We start from the raw sequence: 11477 nt of genomic DNA on the forward strand, positions 1-11477 counted from the left end.
AATCCTTTGAGGAAAGGTGCTTCACCAATTTTTCTTTTGATTGTTTCAAAGGTGTTCTGACATTCTGGGGACCATTCAAATTGTGTTTTATTTTTCAGTAATTATCTTAGACTGTACATTTTTTCTGAATAAATTCTTATGAATTTGGAGTAATACTCAGTCAATCCGATAAAGGCTCTAATATCCTCTTTACTGGATGGGCAGGGAGCATTAAGAATGGCATCTACTAAACCCTGTTTTGGCTTGATACCCTCGTGGCTAATAGTGTGCCCCAAATAAACCACTTTGTCCTGAGATATTTTACATTTGTCTAATTCAACAGTAAGACCATGCATTTTAAGTTTGTTGAAAACTTGCTTTAAGCGTGTGTCATGTTCCAGTTGATTGCTGGCCAAGACCAAGATATCGTCTTGGAAGAATCTGATGCCTGCAACGCCCTCAAAGATGGGAGTCATGACCCTTTGGAAAAGTGCTGCGGCAGAGGCTAACCCAAACGCTAACCTGGTGAAACGGTAACAACCAAATGGGGTAATGAATGTGGTGTATTTCTTGCTGTCCACGTGTAGGGGTATTTGGTGATACGCGGATTTTAAATCTATTATGGAGAAAATACACATATCATTAGTGGCATTGAACATTTCACAGATACGTGGTAGGGGATACTGATCAACAATAATGTTTTTGTTAAGATCCCTAAGGTCAATGCACAGTCTTATTTTCCCATTGGGACGTTTGACCACAACTAAGGGAGAAACCCACTCCGCGGATTCAACCTCCTCAATTATTCCATCTTTGACCAGTCTATTCAATTCAATTTGAACATCGTTCCTTACCGACACTGGTAAGTGTCTTACCTTGTGAATACATGGAACAGCTGAGTCTTTCAGTTCAATTTTATGTTCAAAACTGTTAAGAAGACCCATTTTACCGGAGAACACTTCAGGAAAATCTTTATGAATGGTATTCTTGCATGACTCATCAACAGACAAAACAGGGTCAGCGCTGTTTGGGTTGAGGATTATTCCCAGATCGGCTTGGTCGCTCCAGACAAGTACAGAAGGACCTTTTTTTGCAATGAAGAGTTTACAACATGCTTTCCTGTTTTTGAATTCAAATTCTAATTCACGTGTTCCTAGAAATTCAATATTGTTGCCTGTGTAACTTCTAGCAATGATGTTTGACTTCTCTAGCGATGTTCCAATTTTGTCAGTGAGCAATTGTTTCCATACACTCTCATTGATGATTGTGAAAGGGGAGCCAGAATCTGCCATTAAGTTCACAATTACCCCACCCAATTTCACATCACACATGGGTTTCTTTTTTTTAGTGGGTGTAAGCTCCAATACATCATATTCAATGGAGAACACGTAGTTGATGCTATCTGAGTCTGAGTACTCTGAATTTTCTTCCGAAGAGTCACTCTCATCTTGAATGTGTCTGACATGTCTGCTTTGTTTAAAGGATGCCCTATTGCAGGCCTTGGCAATGTGACCTGTCAAGCCACATGACATGCATTTTTGATGTCTTGCTGGGCATTTTGTGGAATCTGCTAAATGGCTAGGAGAACCACATCGATAGCATTTGAGTTCAGGTAGATTTTTGTATTTATTGCTCTGACTTTTCTCACTTTTGAGCCTGGATTTGTAAGGTACACATTTCTTGTGATACTCATGCACAACTTCTTTACTGTTGGCCTTTTGTCTTAGTTTGTTTGCATTTGAAGAATGTATAGCTTTAACAACAACTGGCTCATCTAAAACTGCTTTGGCACATCTGCCGGTAAGTTCAGCTTTTTTAACTAGAACAACAACTTCTTTTAAGGAAGATTCTCCATTAACCCATAGTTTGTCTTGGATGTTAGGGTTGCTCGCATGCATGATGATTTGATCACGAACAAATTCTTCTTGTAATTGACCAAATCTACAGGTTAAAGCCAAATTGTTCCATGCTGCGACATAATCATCAATGCTATCATCTTTGCCCTGTTTTCTTCTTGAAAATTTGTAACGGTCAACAGCAACGCATACAATAGGTGAAAAATGGGCATCCAGGTCATCTAAAGCGTGTTGATAAACATCGTTGCCTTCTCTTACTTTTTTCTCAATGTTGTTGTAAGTTTTGACACCCCCAGGACCTAAGCAGTACAAGAGCACTTTTTTTTTTCTTTTCAGCAGTGAAGTCCTCATCTTCAACAGTTTCTATATAATTTGTGAAATACTCTTTCCACTCCTTCCATGGCATACAAGGAGCACCTTTGAGAGGTAGGAAAGCTTGCGGCTGCGCAAGATTCAAAGAACTTAGGGCACACATTGCGAATAAGCTAAAGGAGGAAGGCACACAAGTTTCTATTTTAAAAGCACAAGCAAAATTCCACGTTGCAGTTGTTACTTGTGTATATCAACACTTGCCACTTGCCTCCAAAGAGTTAATTTGAGAACTTAAGATCCATGAAACCTGAATATTTGTCTAACTGCCCAAATTTAAGCTTCTAATAAACAGTATATTTCAATGGCAGGGGGCATCAGCTTAGTCATCACTATATGATTTATTTTGTAAAAGCACAGACTTCTGTTTAAAGTAATGTTGTTTGTCATAAATTTTATTTCAGAAACCTGTTTGCGTGAGAAGAAAACGTTTTCGTTTAAATTACATAGGTGTGCACATCACCGTGAATGTGCCAGGTTTGAAAACAAAGTAATTCAAATACCAAAGAAAATTTCCTCAAGATGGCGCCAGACGCTGCGTTTCAGTGACGTGGAACGCGCAGGCGCATGCGCAGAAGGGCAAGGCTGCGAGGAGTTTGAGGCGCGAAAACAGCTGACAGGAAATGTCACTGCGCACTTCAGAGGACACCATACGCCACTCCCGGAATAACAATACACGCGAACACAGCGTGCTCAGGGTCTCACACTTCGCCGTGACACGGCCACACCCCGTCGAACAGTAGTGTGAAGTCACACACACCCGGTACCTCAATACACGAAGCTAGGGCAAGGTTCAAGGAAGGATCGTCATCCACAGCTTGAGTCTGGATGGAGACTATGTACTTCAGCGCCGGAGGACAGCAGACCTTCCGGGAAATACAGTGCACAGCGGACGCAGATGCGCCGATCCCCGATGAGTTGCAGCAGGGAAACGCAACAAAGAGTCAGAAGCCTCAAGGACGATTACACCTCGTTCAGGGTACCTCGTAGGGCAGTCCTCGCAACCCAGGTTGGAAGGCAGGTTTTCAGTATAACATGCTGAACTCCTTTAAATATTAAGTCTTTGGTTTAAATTAATCAAATCCGTGGTGAGGGGCTGTAGTTTTACCTCGTCACCACTTGTTAACTGCAAGTCTCAGGACTTGTTAACAGCAACTCTCAGGAAACAAGTTGTTAATATAGCGAATAAGTTTAATCAATAAACAGCCCCACACCAGGTGCTGTGCGTGGTCAGGAAAATCATCAATAATATGACAGTTTGACAGTTCCTTGGGATAGAGGGAAAGGTGGAACGTTGGGGAACCAATGGGAGGAGGTGAGGTGACAATGGGTGCTCTCGCGCAGGAGAGATGACCGGGGCACGGGGGAGTACAGGATTAAGATATAACATTAACATCTGGTAAATGGTGGGCTAAAAGTCTGTAAAGTAATGACCGAATGTCCCTATTATTTCAAAAGAGTTTCTTTGGCTGAAACGTTGCTTACTTCTGAATGATGTTTGATAGATACCTTAAAAACTCATCGTTTTCGCTTTTCTTTGTTTTCGGTACGTCAAGAAGTATTTCTTTGATTTTGCTTACTTTCTTTCGCCCACAGTTAGCTAGATGAGTCTTGCTTGCTGAAGGCAGCTCACATATGCCTGACGTCTAGTCAGCTGGAGATTACAAGGTGTAGGAGTCACATGACATCCATATTAGTAGGCAGTGTAGTTTAATAGTGATTGGTCTGTAGAAACACAAACTCTGAATTTAAAACGTAATACCATGATTGGGGGTTCTCTTTAATAACCAGAATTGATTTCCATTCAAATGAACCCTTTTTGCAACATTAGGATAATCAGACTAGGGAAAAAACATGCAGCTGTTAGATGGCAGTTAATAGCTCACTTGTTCTATGTTAGGATTTTGACTTATAAACTGCAAGTAACAAAAGGATTTCACAGACAAAAGCAGTAACCCACATTACGGGCACTTTGGGCTCTGAATGGTGCATGTTCTTTGCAGCAGGCCAATTATCCCTCTGCGCTACCTTCCCATGAGTCAAAACTTCCACTTGACAAAACTCCATCTCTCTTTCTAGGAGGAACATTAATCACCGGAGTTATCATGACATTATTATTGTTGCTGGAGGTCAGGAAGGAGGCAGCATACGTGGACACTGTCCTTGTCTTCTCTGAGCAAGAAGGAAGAGATAGTGGGCTAGATGTAGGTAAATCTAAATTACCTATTCATAAATACCGAATTTTACCGATTCGGTATTTATGAATCGGTAACTCAGATGTAGATAAAAAATCGGTAATTTTTACCGATTCGGTAAGATTCGGTATTTACCGATTCGGTAAATACCGAATCAGTATTTGCTATTGAATCCTATGGGCCTTGAAGCCCAGAGGATTTAATAGCAAATACCGATTCGGTATTTACCGAATCGGTAAAAATACCGAATTGCAAAGGGGGAGAGGGTGTCACTTTGACACCCTGTTGCACCCCTGTAACTGGCTTGTGCGCCATGTGGCACACAGACATGCCCTTAGGGCATGTCTGTGTGCCACATGGCACAGGTGTACATGCACAGATGTGCATGTACACAAGAATTCGTAATTTACCATGCAATTGTATTGCATGGTAAATAACGAATCCTAAAGGCCATGTTACAATGTAAAAAGTGCTACCTGCATAGGAAAATACAGATTCTGTAAATTACCGATCGGTAAATTTACCGAATCGGTAACATTTACCGATTCTGTAATTTTACAGAATCGGTAATTGTACCGAGTTGGTAAAATTACCGATTCGGTAAAATTACAGAATCTGTATGTTTTTCAAAGCCGTACATAACAATGTCCAAATACCGGTCGTAAACGGCCGAAAATCGGTATTTTTGGCCATTTCCGACCGGTATTTGGACACCTACAACTGGCCCCTAGTTCTTTTCCTTCTCTGCCCGCCCTGCCCCGAACTGCCATGGACACCAAGCCTTATCTGTGGACCATGGCTATTTCTGCCATCCTGGGACGCATGTTTAAAATAAAAAAGCAGGGGAACAGAATCTATTAACTTAAAGAAGTAGGGGCACGGAAGTAGGGGCACGCCGTGCCATTCCGATCCTGCCCACTTCGACCACTGCATGTGTGGTGCTTTTAGGAAGCAAGCAGACTACTTTGAGGGTTAATCCGGGGAGGTGGGTGACATTTCAAAGTGGTGGGGCGCAAAGTGATTTGCATACAGCACCGTAGCGAGCGAGCGCAGTGAGCGAGCCGGAACCCCAAAAGGGGGCTTTGGGGGGGATAACCCCCCCCAAGAAAATTTTGAAAAAAAAGAATAAAAACCGTGCATTTTGAAGCAAATTTGAGAAAGCAGGAAGGTTAATAAAGCAATTGTGAAAGTGCAGTTATTACATTAATAGATGGCATAACACAGGTAGCTGCTTATTCAGTATAACCACAGAGCTTCCTTCATTCCGTCCTATTACGCTCAGGTGCTGAATTCAGACTATAAGACTTTCATGAAAATCTCAGCTCTAAGAGTAGAAGAAGTTGCACAGCAGTTGGGAAACAGCCTTCACAAAGCATTAGGAAAATGAGAGGCTATTACTTGAAAGCAAACTGAAAGCAATGCATCAAGTAGTAACTTAAAGCAATGCATCCAGCAAAACAGTGCATGCAGTCAACCATACAAAAGTAAACTAAAGCAAGTGTGAACCTGTGAACCTTCACTTTGAAAGCAGGGTGCTAGTCAACAGGCCAGTCACATACATTTAAACTGAAGAAGAGTACACCTCAGCATGCAGGCACCAACATAAAAGCACCAAGCAAGTCAAACAGTTTAATGAAAGAAAAATTAAAGCAATACATCCAGCAAACTATACAATGATTCAAAAAGTAAACTGAAGCAAGTGCACACTGAAAGGAATGCGCAGTCATAAGTCAGACATTCACATAAAAGTAACTTACCAAGACACCTAATCAATTACATGGGAAAAACTTGAGCCAATGCACCCAGAAAACCAGACCAGCACACCAAAGCATCCCACCCCTGATTGGATGGCAGCTGTGCTCTTAGGGTCACCCCTCAGTTTTTTGGCAGGGTTGAACACCCCCCCCCCAGTTTTATGCCCTCTGCGTCTGAAGGGGAGACAGGCAAAAGGGGTCATAATGGGACATCTGGCACAGCCACTTTGTAATCGAGGTCACCCACCCAGCTCAAGACTGAGTTACAGGCTGATCTTAAATCTATAAACAACCACAAGGATCTCCAGCTAGTTGGTTCTTGAGCCAAAAGAGTCCTCAGCTCACTGGGAGTCTTTACATCGTGCCTGAGATGACATGACAATGTCCCTTAATCCGGAGCAACTGTGGGGACTGGTCTGGGTCTGGATCTGACTTGGTACGAGCAGGATACAAAAAGTAACGGGTAGGTGGTAACCACTTCAAGTGAAGGAGCTGTAAGGAACCTAAGCGCACTGGTGTGGATACCACTAACAGGGCAGCTCTGACTTTCTCAGGGTGGGTGTCATCTGTGTGATGAAACCAGCATGTGAAGCAGTTACCTCAAACAAACTAAAACCAATGCACTCATCAAGACAAGGAGTTATATGACATCAAATAGAAAACCACCATCAAGCCAGGTAGTCACCTAAAGGGAAATTGAAGTGACTGCACACTATGGGAAGTGCACTTCACCAGCCAGCCTATTACACTAAAGGAAAATAAAAGCAATGCTCCTAGTAAACAAGACAACATAAATTGAAAATGTTTCCCCGCAGGACCAACAGTCACAAAAAGTAAAGAAACAGAACGAAGTCAGAGGCACTCCAGGAATCCAGGTAGTCACACAAAATCATAACTGATTGAGCAAACTGTGTACTGAAAACTATTGCAAATAAGAAAATTATATCAGAACAAACTAGTCACAGGGAAACAAACGCATGCACCCATCAAGCCGTGCATCACAAGTCAGCAAACGGAATCGAATTAAACCAGCAATACTTGGTGTCACTCAAAAGCAAGTATAACGTGCACTTCAGCAAGCAGGTCAGCCACATTAACAGGAAACATTCGAGGACACACCCCAAAAAGTCATAGAATCAGTTGCAAAAAAAACAAATGCACTCCAGCAACATAGGAAGTCGAATGAACACCACTGTACATAAAAGCACTGTACATAACGCACACATTACACAGAGCCTAGCTATCATAGGTGTGTAAAACAGTGTATAGGACAGGTTATATAAGACAAACGACAACAAGGGGTGAATTCACATGTCATCCATATTGATAGGCAGTATAGTTAAAGAGTACTTGATCTGGAGAAGCACAAACTCTGAATTTAAAATGTAACACAATGGATTGATGCTCTCTTTAATAACAAGAACTGATTTGTACCCAAGTGAACCCTTTTCCCGACATTGGAATAATGACAGTCTGGGGAAAAATCCATACACACTAATCTATACCTTGAAGTCTGCACGCAGTTCTTTGATGATGACAGTTAATAGTTCACTGTAAACTACAATTAACAAAAGGAAGTCTCTGACAAAAGCAGTAACCCACTGACCTGTTGACATTACATACACTGTTATATGCATGGTACATGTTCTTCGCAGCAAGCATATTAATCCTCTGCTCTGCCCTACCTTACCATGAATTAAAACTTCGACGAGTCAAAACGTCTATTAGACAAAATTCCTATCTCGCCTGGAAGAACATTAATCACCGGAGTTTTTTTGACATTGAAATATGCTTAAGAGAGGAGTTTTATATTCTCTCCCCATGAAGATATAAGTTGTAAAACATTTCTGACCTCCCATAAGGCTGTATATTTCGTAGTTGGAGGGTTAAGAACCTGCATTGCTGTCTGGACATTGCTAGAGCTTGGCAGCAGGTGCATTTACGCACAATGTAAACAAGCAAACACCAAACAGGCGCCCCCGTTCTAAATCAGCACCCGGTGCGGTGGTACCGGTCGCACCACCCTAGAGCCGGCCCTGTGCACTATATAACGCAACATTATAGGGCCCCCTCTCTATCATCACTATCAATTCCCCGCGTTGCCTAGGTCTGAGGCTCAGTTCTCCCTCCATTAAATGTCTACCGCCGTCTCCTCTCTCCATCCCTGCCTTTGAGGCTCCCCTCTACTTCACTGAAGCCCACGCTTCTCAATATGAAATATGCCTCTCCGCTCATGTCTAACCCTCCTCTGCCGTTGCTCTTTTCCAGACCTCGCTCCACTCTTTGTGAATACGGCATCATATTGTTATATCTGAGCCCCCCCTCCCTAATTCCTTTGAGACATGCCTTACCCACACCCACATACATTCATTATCTTGCCCCTCGCACCCTTATTCTTAACCCCTTTCCGAAAACCCCTTTTCCTTTTTGGTAATCGCTGCCCCCATCTCTCTCTCTCCGGTATTCACCACCTCCATCACTTCCCGTCTCCTAGGCATCTCAGCTGTGCCTGCCACTTATTACTGCCTGTCTCTTTCTATGAGGCTATCCTTTCCCTCTCGTCTCATTTTCTTTCCCTCTTTGAGGCTTCCATTTTCTATAATAGAAGCGTATTTTCGCCCTCCTGGACCCCTACTCTCGCACTCCCTTTCTAAAGCTTACTTCTCCCATTCTTGACTGCCCAACATGGTGTTAGAAAGGCGGTCCCTGGGGAGGCAGAGATGTCTGACTGCCCAACCCGAGACCCACCTCTCCTTAAGGAATTGGCCGAGCGTCGTCGAGGGCCCTTCTGGATGAGGGTCCTCTCCTAGAATCGTCACAACAGAGCAATCACACCACTACAAAGGGACACCACACAAGAGGGTAACTTCTTAGAATCTTTATCAGCAATAACGATTGGTTCTTTTCGGCAATATGTACAAACGGATCGAGGGATCCTCAGAGTCTCGGTAACTGGGGGAAAAGGGTAGCAGGACAGTCTTGGTACCAGTCTGGCCCAGGGATACCCTGCGCTCAGCTCTCAATCCTCGAGCTGGGGGGTTCAGCGAGGTTGGGCCGCGGCAGCGCCAGCAGGACTCCAAAGATGGTTTCAGCGAGGTTGGGCCGCGGCAGCGCCAGCAGGACTCCAAAGATGGTTTCAGCGAGGTTGGGCCGCGGCAGCGCCAGCAGGACTCCAAAGATGGTTTCAGCGAGGGTGGGCCGCGGCAGCGCCAGCAGGCTCCAGAGGTTCCGGGTTCCAAGTAGTGAGTTCTTCTCAGGGTCAGCCGCGACAGCGTCAGCAGGGCTCTCGACTCCAGGATACAACTGCCGTTCTAATCCAGGGCGGGCCCAGATATAGAGCTGGAGTCCTTTGATGTCCGGACCCTCGCGCCTGGGGGTCAGAGGGGCCGGGATGAGGGTGTCCAGACACCCAGCAGGGGGGTGGAGCCAGCGCCCAGGGAGGCCGGAGGGCGATCGAAACCAGGCGTCCGGGAACGGCTGGTGGGTCATCGAAATTCCCCTCCTCCAGGATCCGTCAAGTGGCCACTCTACCACCTGGGCGGATCTTGGTACCTCGAGGTTGGGGCTTTGCTGGGGCCGGGGTCACGTGCTCGGACGTGATGGGCCCAAGATGGAGTCGGGCCTGAAATGGCGGTCCGGGGTGGTGGCCGGACCTGTAGGGTTGGGGCGAGCAGGGTTCGCCGGGTTCCAGGGGGGAGAGCCGTGGGTTGCCAGGGGGGCTGCTCTCGTCGAGAGTTCGTGGAGGGTAGTTTCAGGGGGGCGACAGAGGGTCGATGGAGGGCCGATGTCGTCCAGGGCCCGCCATGCATGAGGCGTAGGACCACGCCACGAGGCCGGGTCCAACACACGTCCCCCCCAGCTGAAGGCAGGGAGAGTCACCCATCTTCTTGGAGGTTCTCCTCGCCGAGGCGGAAGAAGCGGGACAAGCCGTCAGCATTGGCGTGGTCGTTGCCAGGGCGATGTTCAACAGTGAAGTCCATCCCTTGCAGGGAGATGGACCATCGCAGCAACTTCGGGTTCTCGCCACGCATCTGCATCAGCCACCGCAGGGGCCGGTGGTCGGTCTGGACCCGGAAGTGGGTGCCGAAGAGGTAGGGCCGGAGTTTCTTTAGGGCCCACACGACGGCGAAGGCTTCTCTCTCGATGGTGCTCCACCGTTGTTCTCGAGCCAGCAATCGCCGACTGATGAAGGCCACAGGATGGTCAACCCCCTCGGGGTTAACTTGCGATAGGACCGCCCCGATGCCGTGCTCCGAGGCGTTGGTTTGGACTACAAACTCTCGCTGTAGTCGGGGGCTTGGAGCACAGGGGCGGTGCCCATGGCAGTCTTCAGAGTCTCGAAGGCCGTTTGACACTTGGGGGTCCAGTGCACCTTCTGTGGCTGTTTTTTGGAGGTCAGTTCAGTGAGGGGCCCCACAATGCTCCCATAGTCTTTTACGAAGCGACGGTAATACCCAGTGAGCCCCAGGAAGGCTCTGACTGCTGTCTGGGTGACCAGAGGCTCCCAGGCCATGATAGCGTAAATTTTTGGTTGGAGGGGAGCTACATGGCCGCTCCCCACTTGGTGCCCCAGATAGGTCACGGAACCTTGGCCTATCTGGCACTTGCTCGCTTTCACCGTTAGTCCGGCCCGTCGGAGGGCCGTCAGGACCTCCCAGAGGTGCTTCAGGTGCTCGGCCCAGTGGAGGCTGTATACCGCAATATCGTCCAAATAGGCGGCACTGAACTCTTCTAGCCCCGCCAGCACCTTATTCACCAGTCTCTGGAAGGTAGCCGGGGCGTTTTTCATGCCGAAGGGCATCACCTTGAAATGGAAGTGGCCATCGGGGGTCGACAAGGCAGATCGCTCTTGGGCACCAGGGGTGAGGCCGATCTGCCAATACCCGGCCGTGAGGTCGAAGGTGCTGAGGTACCTGGCGGCCCACAGGCGATCGATCAGTTCATCGGCCCGGGGGATGGGATGGGCGTCGGTCCTGGTGACGGTATTCAGTCCCCGGTAGTCGACACAAAACCTGAGTTCCGGGGTGGCGCCGGGGGCGGCGGCTTTAGGGACCAGGACAACTGGACTGGCCCAGGGACCATCTGAGGGCTCGACCACCCCCAGGGCTAGCATCCTGGCAACTTCGGACTGGATGCAGGCCCGAACTCGGTCGGGAACTCGGTAGGCCCGGTGTCGCATGGGCGGGCTGTCCCCGGTGTCGACATCGTGGACACACCACTGTGTGAACCCGGGAGTGAGTGAAAACAGGTCCGCAAACTGCCCCAACAGCTCTTGGCAGTCCTGGCGCTGTTCGGGGGTCAGGGCGGATGAGAGGGTGACTCCC

The sequence above is a fragment of the Lissotriton helveticus genome, chromosome 2_1 (assembly GCF_964261635.1).
Source record: "Lissotriton helveticus chromosome 2_1, aLisHel1.1, whole genome shotgun sequence".
NCBI classification, from domain to species: domain Eukaryota; kingdom Metazoa; phylum Chordata; class Amphibia; order Caudata; family Salamandridae; genus Lissotriton; species Lissotriton helveticus.